Source organism: Erinaceus europaeus, chromosome 7, assembly GCF_950295315.1.
Source record: "Erinaceus europaeus chromosome 7, mEriEur2.1, whole genome shotgun sequence".
In the NCBI taxonomy this organism is placed as follows: Eukaryota; Metazoa; Chordata; class Mammalia; order Eulipotyphla; family Erinaceidae; genus Erinaceus; species Erinaceus europaeus.
In genome coordinates, this window is record NC_080168.1 from 75,602,660 (window position 1) to 75,615,923 (window position 13,264).

Genomic DNA, 13,264 nt, shown 5'->3' on the forward strand with positions numbered 1-13,264 from the left:
AATATTTAAGACTTTTATTTTAAATCTTTAGCTGTCTAAGCAAATGAATTTACAGTTATATTACCACATAAGAACTGTGTTGGAAACTCTTTTTTTTTTTAACTTTGATAAGAATGTAGCTTCAAAGCTACTTACACTTTTAAACTTAAAATTAATGTTTTTCAGGCCATTTGCTGAAACAAAAAGTCATTAATTTTTTTACATCTATCTCAAGGCTATAAGCCGGTGTCTTGACTTTTTCATGTGGCTGGTAATCAAAGCTAGACAGGTGGATGCTGTTTGGCCCATTTTTGCAAAGTGAAAGCAAAGGGGAACACACAGGCACAGAACACGGACAATACAGGCAAGATAGACAAGACAGACAAGCGCGCTTAATCAATCTGATATTAACAAATGTCTAGACAATACCTAACACCCTGGATTTTACATTGAGGTCTTCAGGGCCCTCAGTTCACCCCGGATTTTACGGGCTCTTTTTACACTTTTTCTTACATGCCAAGGCCGGCACACCACACACTCTCACACGTTGTTTTACCCTCACACTCTCTTTTAACCAACCAAAAGGTGTCTACTTGGGACCTTTTTTCTTCTTGGGGTCGTATGGAGTTTCTGCAATCAACTTTACCCGCATAGGGTTTTCTCAGGGGCCCTCTGGGCACGGGGACACACACACAGAGAAGGAAGGAGAGATAATACACCACTCTAAAGCCTACCACTTTATTCTTTTAATTTCAGACACACAGAGAGAAGAGACAAGTAATGAGTGTTGGAAAAAGAACTGGCACTCGAAGAGTGACAGACAATCAACTATGCTCGCCTAGCGGGATGCCTCGCAGGACCTTAGCTCACGAGTAGCTGTATGATCTCCGGCCCCGGTCTCAATGAATTGAGAATCTCCACTGAGCTGAGACGACTCCACGGACACGCAGGTTGGAGCCCAATCAAGCCCCATGGTCTATCGACCGTGAGGCACACCACATGTATACAAACATTTACAACAGACCATTCATCTAGTCAAGAGGGGGCGATTACTTGACCGGCCTCCGTGACTAAGATATCACAAGCCAGGCCTTTGGGAGTCACAGGAGAGTAGCTCTGGCCAGACTCCGTCAGTTGCACTGACAAGGTCAATCTCTTCGTGAATTGCCAAAGTGGAGAGAAGAACAGAAGCCACGAACAGACAATAGAGGGAGAGAGATAGACACAGAGAAGAGGAGCCAACCCGGGAATTCTGACTAGGCCCTAACCAGACCCATCGGTGAACTCTGACCAGGCCCTAGCTGGACCTGTCTTCGCCCACACTGAGAGGCCATCACCTTCGGTGCTGAGGCTGGGATTCCCACGGCGTCCTGCAATCTAGAGACCTCTACCAAAAAAAAAACCCTTGGAGACAAGATGTCACAAAAGATGGTATACCGTGCACTATAAAATCAGGCCTGACTTACCGGTGCCGAGCAGAGCTTCCAAGGCCTCCAAGGGTCCGGACCTGGGATGGAATATCTCGCTGGGGCCTCCAAATGTTAGTGAGCAGTCAGTCAGCTCTCGGCCCAGATTCAAATTCATGAATAAACATCTTTTGCTTCCTTACAGTAGATGGTGGTTTGATTTTGCTCGCTAACACTCTCCATTGCGGGAGCAACTTCGTTTCTCTCTTTCATTTCTTTTTCATTCCTCGTAGCTGATCTAAAAAAATCTTTTTCCTTCTGCTGCTCCCCCCCACCTTTTTCCTCTGTATTATTCACTGGCATTTGTTTGTGAATTATCTTGTGAAAGAAGGCTGACTTTGAGTGTACTCTCTCTCTTTCTCTCTTTCTTTTTTCTTTTTCCCTTTTGTTGCCCACTTTCTTATTGTCGTTGTAGCTATTATTGTTGTTATTGATGTCATCGTTGTTGGATAGGACAGAGGGAAATGGAGAGATGAGGGGAAGACAGAGAGAGGGAGACAAAGAAAGACACTTGCAGACCTGCTTCAATGCCTGTGAAGTGACTCCCCTGCAGGTGGGAGACAGGGGTTCTAAACTGGTTCCTTATGCTGGTCTTTATGCTTTGTGGCACATGCACCTAACCTGCTGCACTACCACCCAGCCCCCTCTATTTCTCTTTTTTCCTTTCCTTACTCTTCTCACTGTATCTAGAATTTATACTTCACAGTTGATTTTCATAATCGTCTATTCTTGCTTTGTCTTTTTTTTACTTTTTGTTTGTTTTTGGTTTTGGAGTGAAGATATTGCTTGGCTAACTGGTTTTGGTTGAACAACATTAATCTTTGCTTCTATTGCTATTATTGTACTTTTTGAAGTTTGTGGCTTCATTTGTGGAAGGACTTTAGTTTAGTGTGGCTTGTCTCAGAGAATACAACAAATGAAGGATGAAAGGAAAGAAAAATATAAACCACACCAATAAAAAAATAATTAACCCCCACATCTATGGACATCTAATCTTTGATAAGAGGGGCCAAAGTCGTAAATGGAAAAAGGAAGCTCTCTTCAATAAATAGTGCTGGGAAAACTGGGTTGAAACATGCAGAAGAATGAAACTGAACCACTTTATCTCACTAGAAACAAAATTCAACTGCAGGTGGATCAAGGGCATGGATGTTAGACCAGAAACTATCAAATACTTAGAGGAAAACATTGGTGGAACACTTTCCCACCTAAACCGCAAGGACATCTTTGATGATACAAACCCAATTGCAAGGAAGACTAAAGCAGAAACAAATCAATGGGACTACATCAAATTGAATAGCTTCTGCACAGCTAAAGAAACAATCATACAAACAAAGAGACCCCTCATAGAATGGGAGAAGACCTTCAGATGCCATACATCAGATAAGAGACTAATAACCAAAAGATACAAAGAACTCAGCAAAATTAGCAACAAAAAAGCAAATGACCCCATCCAAAAATGGGCAGAGGATATGAACAGAACATTCACTACGTAGGAGATCCAAAAGGCTAGCAAACACATGAAAAATTGTTCCACGTCACTGATAGAGAAGTACAAATAAAGACAACATTGAGATACCACCTCATTCCTGTGAGAATGCATACATAAAAAAGGACAACAGCAACAAATGCTGGAGAGGCTGTGGGGACAGATGAACCCTTCTGCACTGCTGGTGGGAATGTAAATTGGTCCAACCTCTCCGGAGAGCAATCTGGAGAACTCTTACTAGGCTAGACATGGACCTTCCATATGACCCAGTAATTCCTCTGTTGGGGATATACCCCAAGGACTCCATAATGCCCAACCAAAAAGATATGTGTACACCTATGTTCATAAGAGCACAATTCATAATAGCTAAAACCTGGAAGCAACCCAGGTGCCCAACAACAGATGAGTGGCCGAGAAAGTTTTGGATATATACACAATGGAATACTATGCAGCTATTAAAAAACAACGAACCCAACTTCTCTGACCCATCTTGGATGGAGCTAGAAAGAATTGTTAAGTGAGCTAAGTCAGAAAGATACAGATGAGTATGAGATGATCCCACTCATCAACAGAAGTTGAGAAAGAAGAACAGAAAGGGAAAGTCAAAGCAGGATTTGACTGAATTTGGAGTAGGGCACCAAAGTAAAAATGCTAGGTTGAGGGTGAGAGTGGATGTTCGGCTTCATGGGTCAGAGTCAGGGGGAGGGGGAAGGATGGCATGAGACACAGGTTTTTGGTGGTAGGAATGGTGTTTATGTATTAATTTGTAGTCATATAAATCACTATTTAATTAATATGAGAAGGGAAAATTAATTGAATGTCTCAAACATTTTAATGCAGAGACCATAGGCTGAGTCTTTATATGTTGACTCTCTTAAAAGCTTAGACCAGGGAGAACAGAAGCAACAAGTGGCACAGCTATATACAAATAATGTCAAAGAATATATTATGGTGATGTTGTGTATAATTTAGCAAATCCTAACTAAGGGATATTTCAAAGTTAACCCAATTGCCAAATAATGTGATTATAGCAATAACTCTCTATTGACTTCTTTTTATTTATTTATTTATAAAAAGGAAACACTGACAAAACCATAGAATAACAGGGGTACAACTCCACACAACTGCCACCACCAGAACTCCATTTCCCATCCCCTGATTATCTATTGCCTTCTTAAGCCCTAAGACAGCAGGAACTGCCTGCTTCCTCTATAGAGCCTGTATTTACCCCAATCCTGGAACCTCTGGGGGGGGCACACTTTCCTGCAGGTTTCTCTCAATTCATACTAAATGATATTGCATCCACCAATCCCAACCTAATCAACGCAATGAGTACTACCTCAGCATGCTTCACTTCAGACTGTGTCCAGAGACGTCAGATGTGGAATGTCAACCCTTCAACCTCATTACTCAGGTGAGACCTTTCCTTTCATAGGATTCTCTAATTCCATTCCAGGTGGATCACTTCCTAACAAAGTCCCAAAATCTATACATAGACCAGGTCCCATGAGACAGAGCATATATTCATATTTATCCATAAGTTAGGGCAAAATATATACCTGAAAGCAAAAGTACACAATAGTCTGCAGTGAGTCAGTATAAAGTTGCTAATGAAATAGTGTCTACTTAGACTTAGATACCTTCCTCACCTACTTCCTATTACACTTTCCTCAAACACTCCAAAGATAACCTTATCAAAGCAAGGACTACAAAAGTTGAATAAGAGTAAGAGACTGACATACTTTAACTATGACTCTTTAGTCACTATCAGGCAACCCCATCAGCTAGGGGCCCTATTCATGGAGTCCTGAGATTCCCAAATAGACATGATGGGCCTGGATCTCAAATAAATATCCCTCTCTCCATTTTTACTGGTCCTCTCTATCAGGAACAACACAATAGACCCCTTCGTGGACCCCCATAGGACCTTGTCCTCAACTTGGATCAACAATGGTAGAGAATGTTCCATCCTCTGAAGGGTGGCTGGACAACATACTCTATGCTACACCTGAGGAAGATGGGTTGATATTGGGGCAGCTTGGAATGCTCCTACTCATGACCACAGAATGTGAGCTCAGATCTGCAGGGATGCAGAGGTCATATAGGCTCCTAAGCTGAATAAGGGCCCCAGATCACATCAAGTTGATAGGGTTTACAGTCAACAATATTTATACACCTTTCCCATATTTGGGAGCTACTTTCTTCCCTGATCCAGCTTTCTGGTCCTTTTTCCAGCCATGACACCATCTCCCCAACAATAACTTGGATCCACCTGCATATCAGATTTCAGGCTCAGGGGGAAAAAAATCAACAAGTATAGCCACAGATCCTTTGTAATATAAGTAAAATATGCCTACTAGCTATCTACAAAACAGAGACCCCCCCACTCTTCATCTGCACTATTCCAGCCTTTAGGATCATGATTAGTCAATAATTTGTTTGGCCTTATAGGCTGGGAGTATGGATTGACCTGTCAACGTCCATGTTCAGCTGGGAAGCAATTACAGAAGCCAGACCTTCCACCTTCTGCATCCCACAATGACCTTGGGTCCATACTCCCAGGAAATCTATCAGAGGAGGGGTTGGGATATGGAGTTCTGGTAAAGAGAATTATGTGGAGTTGTATCCCTATCATCCTATGGTTTTTTTCAGTGTTTCCTTTTAATAAATAAAATTTTAAAAGGATTAAATTGAAAACAATTAAAACAGCTACCAAAATGAATCAGAACAGGAGCCCAGAAGAAACTCCAAGTAAGCCAGAAACAACAAAATTTAGGAAAATATCCAACATCTCAATAGATGGAAAGAAATCTTTGGACAAAATCCAACACCCATCCATGCTCAAAACACTACAAAAAATGGGAAAAGATGGAAAATTCCTTAAAATAGTGGAGTCCATATAGAGTAAACCTACAGCCAATATCACACTCAACAGTCAGAAGCTGAAAGCATTTCCACTCAGATCGAGGATTAGACAGGGCTGTCCACTATCACCATTACTCTTCAACATAGTACTGGAAGTTCTTGCCATAGCAATCAGGCAAGAGAAAGGAATCAATCGAATACAGACTCTCACTCTCTGCAGATGATATGATAGTATATACAGAGAGAACCAAAAGAATCTGGCACAAAGCTACTGGAAATCACTAGGCAATATAGCATTGTGTCAGGCTACAAACTCAGTCTACAAAAATCAGTGGCATTTCTTTTCTTTTCTTTTCCTTTCTTTTTTTTGCCTCCAGGGTTATCAATGAGGCTCAGTGTCTGCACCACGAATCCACTGCTCCTGGAGGCTTTTTTTTCCCTTTTTGTTGCCCTTGTTTTTTTATCATTGTTGTGGTTATTATTATTGTTGTCATTGATGACATTGTTGTTGGATAAGACAGAGAGAAATGGAGAGAGGAAGGGAAGACATAGAGAGGGAGAGAAAGATAGACACCTGCAGACCTACCTCACTGCTTGTGAAGTGACCCACCTGCAGGTGAGGAACCTGGGGCTTTAACCGTGATCCTTACACTGGTCCTTGTGCTTTGTGCCATGTGCGCTACAGCTGCACTAACTCCCAACTTCCAACCAGTAGCATTTCTTTATGCAAACACTAAGTTCCAAGAAGAGGATATCCAGAAATCACTCCCATTCACAGTCACAGCAAAATCAATAAAATATCTAGAAATAAACTTGACCAAAGAAGTGAACGACTTCTATACTGAAAACTATGAGCCACTATTCAAAGAAATAGAAAATGATACAAAGAAATGGAAAGATATCCTATGCTCATGGATTGGAAGATGTAATATCATCAAAATGAATATACAGAGCCATATACAAATTTAATATGATACCCATCAAAGTTCCACCAAGCTTCTTTAAGAGAATAGAACAAAAATTACAGTCATTTATCTGAAACCAGAAAACACCTAGAATTGCCAAAACAATCTTGAGGAAAAGAAACAGAAATGGAGGCATCACACTCTCAGATCTCAAACTACACTATAAGGCCATCATAGTCAAAAACAGCCTGGTACTGGAGCAAAAATAGGCACACAGACCAGTGAAACAGAATTGAAAGCCCAGAACTAAACCCCAACACCTATGAACATCTAATTTTTGACAAAGGGCTCAAATGATTAAATGGAGAAAGGAAGCTCTCGTCAATAAATGGTGCTGGGAAAACATGCAGAAGAATGAAACTAAACCACTTTATCTGGGTTGAAACATGCATAAGAATGAAACTAAACCACTTTATCTCACCAGAAAAAAAAGTCAACTACAGGTGGATCAAGGGCATGGATGTTAGACCAGAAACTATCAAATACTTAAGAGGAAAACATTGGTGGAACACTTTCCTACCTAAACCTCAAAGGCATCTTTGATGATACAAACCCAATTGCAAGGAAGACTAAAGCAGAAACAAATCAATGGGACTACATCAAATAGAATAGCTTCTGCACAGCAAAGAGAAACTATCACCCAAACAAAGAGATCCCTCATAGAATGGGAGAAGATCTTCACATGCCATACATCAGACAAGAGACTAATAACCAAAATATATAAAGAGCTCAGCAAATTTAGCAACAGAAAAGCAAATGACCCCATTCAAAAATGAGCAGAGGATATGAAAATAACATTCACTACAGAAAAGATCCAAAAGGCTAATGAACGCATGAAAAATTGCTCCAGAGAAATGCAAATAATGACAACAATGAGATACCACCTCAACCCTGTGAGAATAGCATACATCCAAAATGACAGCAGCAACAAATGCTAGAGATGTTATGGGGATAAAGGGACCTTCCTATACTGCTGGTGGGAATGTAAATTAGTTCAGTCTCTGTGGAGAGCAGTCTGAAGAACTCTCACAAATAGACCTCCCATATGACCCAGTAATTCCTTTCCTAGGGATATACTCTAAGGACTCCATAACACCCAACCAAAAAGATATGTGTACACCTATGTTCATAGCAGCACAATTCACAATAGCTAAAACCTGGAAGCAATCCAGGTGCCCAACAACAGATGAAAGGCTGAGAAAGCTGTGGTATATTACAATGGAATGCTATGCAACTATTAAGAACAATGAACCCACTCTTTCTGACCCATGTTGGATGGAGTTAGAAGGAATTATGTTAAGTAAGATAAGTTAGAAAGACAAAGATGTATATGGGATTATCCCACTCATAAACAGAAGTTGAGAAAGAAGAACATAAAGGGAAACTCAAAGCAGTGTAGGACTGAGTTTGGAGTATGGCACCAAAGTAAAAATCTCTGGGTGGAGTGTGAGGGTCGATGTTCAACTTCACTGTAGGGGGGAAGGGGGAGGGACACAGACCTTTGGTGGTGGGAATAGTGTTAATATACACTCATAGTCTCACCAATCACTATTTAATTAGTACGAGAGGGAAAATATGGATTGAATATCTCATACTTTTTGATGCATAGACCATAGGCTGAGTATATGTCCCTTCATTCTAAGCACTTAAGACTTCAAATTGGTGGGAGTTGGGCTGTAGCACAGCGGGCTAAGCGCAGGTGGCGCAAAGCACAAGGACCGGCATAAGGATCCCGGTTCGAACCACGGCTCCCCACCTGCAGGGGAGTCGCTTCACAGGCGGTGAAGCAGGTCTGCAGGTGTCTATCTTTCTCTCCTCCTCTCTGTCTTCCCCTCCTCTCTCTATTTCTCTCTGTCCTATCCAACAACGACAACAACAATAATAACTACAACAATAAAACAAGGGCAACAAAAGGGAATAAATAAATAAAATAAATTTTAAAAAGACTTCAAATTGGTAATCAGACTGAATTTTAACAGTAGGTTCAATTGTAAATACATTTCTAATAATGACTTGTTCTTTGAAATATTAAATCACCTAAAATCTTAGACCAGGGAGAATAGAAGCAACTGGTGGCGCTACTTTATAAGATACAGCTATATATAAATAGCATTAAAGGACATAAATAATAGTGAGGTCTTGTATGATCCTAACAATGGGATTTTTAAAGTTAACCCAATTGCCAAATAATTTGGCTATAGCAATATCTATTGCCTTCTTAAACCTTCCCCATTCTCAATAAAACCCTTATTTCTCCCAGTTGTGGAACTTCTAGGGTGGGGCTAAATTTCATGCAGGCTTCTCTCAATTCATACCAATTGGTAATGCATTTACTGATTCCAGCCTAATCATTGTAACCAGTACTACCTCAGCATGTTTCACTTCAGACTGTGTCCAGAGACATCAGGCATGGAATGTCAACCCTCCAGCTTCCTACTTTGGTGAGAAATTTCCTAGCTCATAGGAGTCATTAATTCAATTTCATGTGGTGCACTTCTTAACAAAACCTCAAAACCTAGATATAGACCAGGTCCCATGAGATACGGCAGATGTACACATGTATCCCTAAGTTAGGGGGAAATATATACCTTAAAGGAAAAGTGCACAATAGTTTGTAGTGAGTTAATAAATGCAGCAAGCAAGTAGAAAGACCTAAAAAGACACCACAAAGTACCTAATCAAATAGTTTCTAGATACCCTCCTCACCTACCTTCTATTGTATGTCCCTCAATCACTCCAAAGCTAACCTTGTCAAAGTAAGGACTACAAAAGCTGAATAAGGGCAAGAGACTGGCACACTTTAATGATGACTCTTTAGTTACTACCAGGCTACACCATCACCCAGGGTCCTGGTCAGGGAGTCCTGGGATTCCCAGACATGATGGGCTCCACTGTTATTGGTCGTCTCCATCAGGAACAACATAATGGACCCCTTTGTGGGCCCTTACAGGACCTTGCCCTCAATTTGGATTAACAAGTTATCTTCCTTTTAAAGGGATGAAATCTTGGAAAATCTTGGCTGACAGCTTAGAGGTAGTTATGCAAAATAATACATTGCAGAACTCTGATCAACAGTCATGTGAATAGAAAAGAACTCGGGACTTTTTCTTAATAGGGTGGGAAATGATACAGGGTTCTTTTTTTAGACTAAAAGGAATGTTTAAGTTGTTTATATTGTTTCAAGGTTGTCTGCTTTAACTGACATATAAATAGATTCATCTTTTATGAGAGAGAGAAAAAAGAAAGAGACCGATTATTACGCAATTCTGGCATATGTGATATAAGATATCAAACCTGGGGCTTTGGTTTTGCAAATCTTGTGCTCAACTATTTAACTAGACCCCCAGTTCGGCTGATTTTTAAAAACAACTTTATATATAATTTACATGCTATCAAGTTTATCTATATAGAAGGTAGAATTCAATGTTGAATCGACTTTTTTTTCAATTTACTGGTATCATATGGGCCTAAATGCTAAAAGGAGAATATAATAAAACCACTAAAGAAGAGGCAGGGCTCCAGACGTGACACAGTGGGCAGAGCCTCTCGTCAAAGAGCCTGGGGCCCCAGGTCCTGGCCCTGAAACCCCATGCGCCCAAGGGATGCTCTGATTGGGTGCTGTTAGGTATAGCAATGGGTTAAGTGCACATGAAGCTAAGTGCAAGGACCCACTACAAGGATCCAGGTTCCTGCCCCTGACTCACCACCTGCAGGGGGCAGGGACAGCTTCAGTAGCAGTGAAGCAGGTCTGCAGGTGTCTTTCTCTCCCACTCTCTGTCTTCCTCTCCTTTCTCAATTTCTCCTGTGCAGGCATTGAGCCCCAGCAACAACCCCCTGGGGGAGGGGGAGGGGAGGAAGAGGAGGAGAAGAAGAAGATGATGAAGAAGAGACAAAGAGACAGATGGGATTTGTTTTTTGTTATTGCTAGGGTTTGCCAGTGTTTTTGCCAGCGTTATTGCTAGGGTTCATTGTCAGCACTACAAATCCAGTACTTCTAGTAGCCATTTTTTTTTCCTTTTTTCCATTTTATTCGACAGGACAGAGTGAAATTGAATGAAGTGCCCCTGCTGTAGGGGCTCAAACCCAGGTCCTGGGATGCACTGGATCGACCTTCTCGTGGTGCATCCCGTGAGTACCCATTCATTGGGGAAACTGACGATCCTTCCTAGCCGACTGAATCCACATGGATCCCAGTCACTTTCAAAGCCAGCAACAAGCAGCTCCTGACAGCTTTCAACCTGACGCTGTTGACTGGCTACAGAAGAAGGGTAAATGCTAGAAGAAGAAACCCAGGTCCTTATGCATAGTACTATGTTCACTTAACTGGCTGTGCCACCACCTGACTCCCTGAAGGATCTTTTGAATAAACATGTAAAGAGAAGGGTGTCCTAAGCAGACGGAATATAATGAATGAAACCATGTAGCCCATCCAACCTCTTTTGGGATGAATGACTGTAAATCTGACAGTTTTCTACAAGCTTAATTATGCACCTAAATCATCTGTAAAGATCAAATCAAATTAGGAAAAAAAAAAAAAAAAAGCCCAGACCTGACTCCCAAAGATTCTGACTTAAATATACATCTAGAATAGGGTCCCTCAATTTTTTTTTAAGTTCTACAGGTAGTTCTGATATATAGCCAGGACTGAGGAGCACCAGAATGGGGGGGATAAATGGGGAGGAAGCAAAAGAGCATCAGATGAGGTTGGATAGTACAGGGCCAGATGCTGAAAGGGATGAGTATGTAAATACAACAGTGATAAATTCTCTCTTTACTGACAACTTCCCTATTTTCAGATATTTCATTTTTTTTTGTTTTGATGCCACCATATTTGCATAAAAGGAAACTAATTTCTACATTGTCTATTAAAACAGAGATAACATGTTTTTAACTTTGTAAATAAAAGGGTTCTATTTTTTTTTTCTTAAGATAACATAAACCAAATTCAGAGTACTACCATCTACCACTCAGAGTTGATAACTAATGTCCAATAAAAACACTGAAAATACGAGTCTTGTCTGGGTTAGTAATGCTATTCTCTAGTCAAATACAAGTGTTTTCCACCCTCAAATGATCTTCTAAATTCCCAGATAGTGGGACAGAGAGATGGGTCCTGGATAGAGTGCCAGCATCACAGGGCAGCTTTGTATTCCATCCATAAGAAAGCATCGGGGCAAAAACTCCATAAATGGTTGTCCTTGTCTTTTATCTGTTACTGTCTCTCTCTCATTCCAAAAATGATAAAACGCTGGTCAGGAGGTTGCTCAGTGATAATACTTGTGTGTGAGACTCTGGGTTTGACACTTTATTTACTTGTTTTTAAATTTCCAGATATCTGATGTTCTTTGTAAATTTGGCAAAGTTTCTTCAGCACTTAATCATCTAGACGACAATACTGATTTATATATGACACACCTCTCATTGCATCAAAACCGGCTTTACAAGAAACACTTTCTTCTACTCTTTGAAGACTGGATATATTTTCTCCTTTAAGACACAGTTTAAAAATTATTTTGTTGTCACTGGGGCTTCATCATTCTTCCCTGACATAGAGAGAGAGAGAGAGAGAGAGAGAGAGAGAGAGAGAGAGAGAGATAGAAGAGAGTCCAAGACAACAAAGTTTCCCCCAGCGCTGTGGGAACAAGGCTGGCACCTGGGTGTCACACGTGCAAAGCAAACAAGTGTACTATCCAGGTGAGCTATCTCACCCACTCCCTGTTAATTTTTATTTATTTATTTGTTGACATGAGAAATAGAACTAGTGCTGGTGGAATAGCTCACTTGGTTAGTGTACTCCTCTGCCATTTGTACCATCGGAGTTCCAACGGGACATCCACCAAATTGAAGGGAGTTTTGATGCTGTGGTCTCTCTCACTCTGCCTCTACCTCTAGATAAAAACAAATAAATAAGACAAAACAAAAGGGAAAGAGAAAACCAGAGCCTGGGGATCCAATGCTGGACCCCTAGCATGCAAGCCCAGAGCTCCAGCCACTGGCCCACTTCCCAGGCCTGAGCTGTCAGGTATTTTCACTGGGATCAAGTTGCTCTGCCCAAGGACAGTGTCGCCCCCTCCTCCCCGCTCCCCGCCCGCACAGGAGGCTACTGGGTCTGACACCTGCGCCGACACTAGCGGGGGAGCTGAACGGGTCCCGTCCACTCAGCAAGAGGAGCCACTAGCTCATTTCCTGGAAACAAGTAAACACGACCAGCAAAAGTAACCATGAAAGCGCCCCATCCATAAGCAGGGGGAGAACATGCCCCGCACCCTCCCGCGCAAGACATGAGTCCGGGTTGCCCCACCCTGGGGGGCGGCCTCTGCGGCTCAGCCCTGCCACCCTCCCACCCGCCTGGGCCCAGGCCCCTCCGCGGCTCCGCTTCCCTTTTCCCAGCGGGGCCGGAGCTCCACAGCCCAGCGACCCGGAACTGCAGAAGCCGCGTTCGCGAGAACCCGCCCCTCCAGGCCGGGCCGCCCCGCCCCGCCCCGCCCCGCCCCGCCGCG

General features: G+C 41.9%; 1 protein-coding gene across 4 annotated transcripts in view; it reads right to left on the bottom strand.

The window, feature by feature from the left end:
• The window catches only part of CCDC122 (coiled-coil domain containing 122), a 67,452-nt gene that overhangs the window by 53,969 nt on the left and 219 nt on the right, over positions 1–13,264 (bottom strand). Inside the window, exon 1 of one of the 4 annotated variants that reach the window (XM_060194796.1) lies at positions 12,546–12,635. The exons of the other annotated variants lie outside the window; for them this stretch is intronic. The gene's annotated coding sequence lies outside the window, so the exon portion shown is untranslated. Of the gene's footprint in view, positions 1–12,545; positions 12,636–13,264 lie in introns of those variants that run through there. 4 annotated transcript variants of the gene reach the window in all.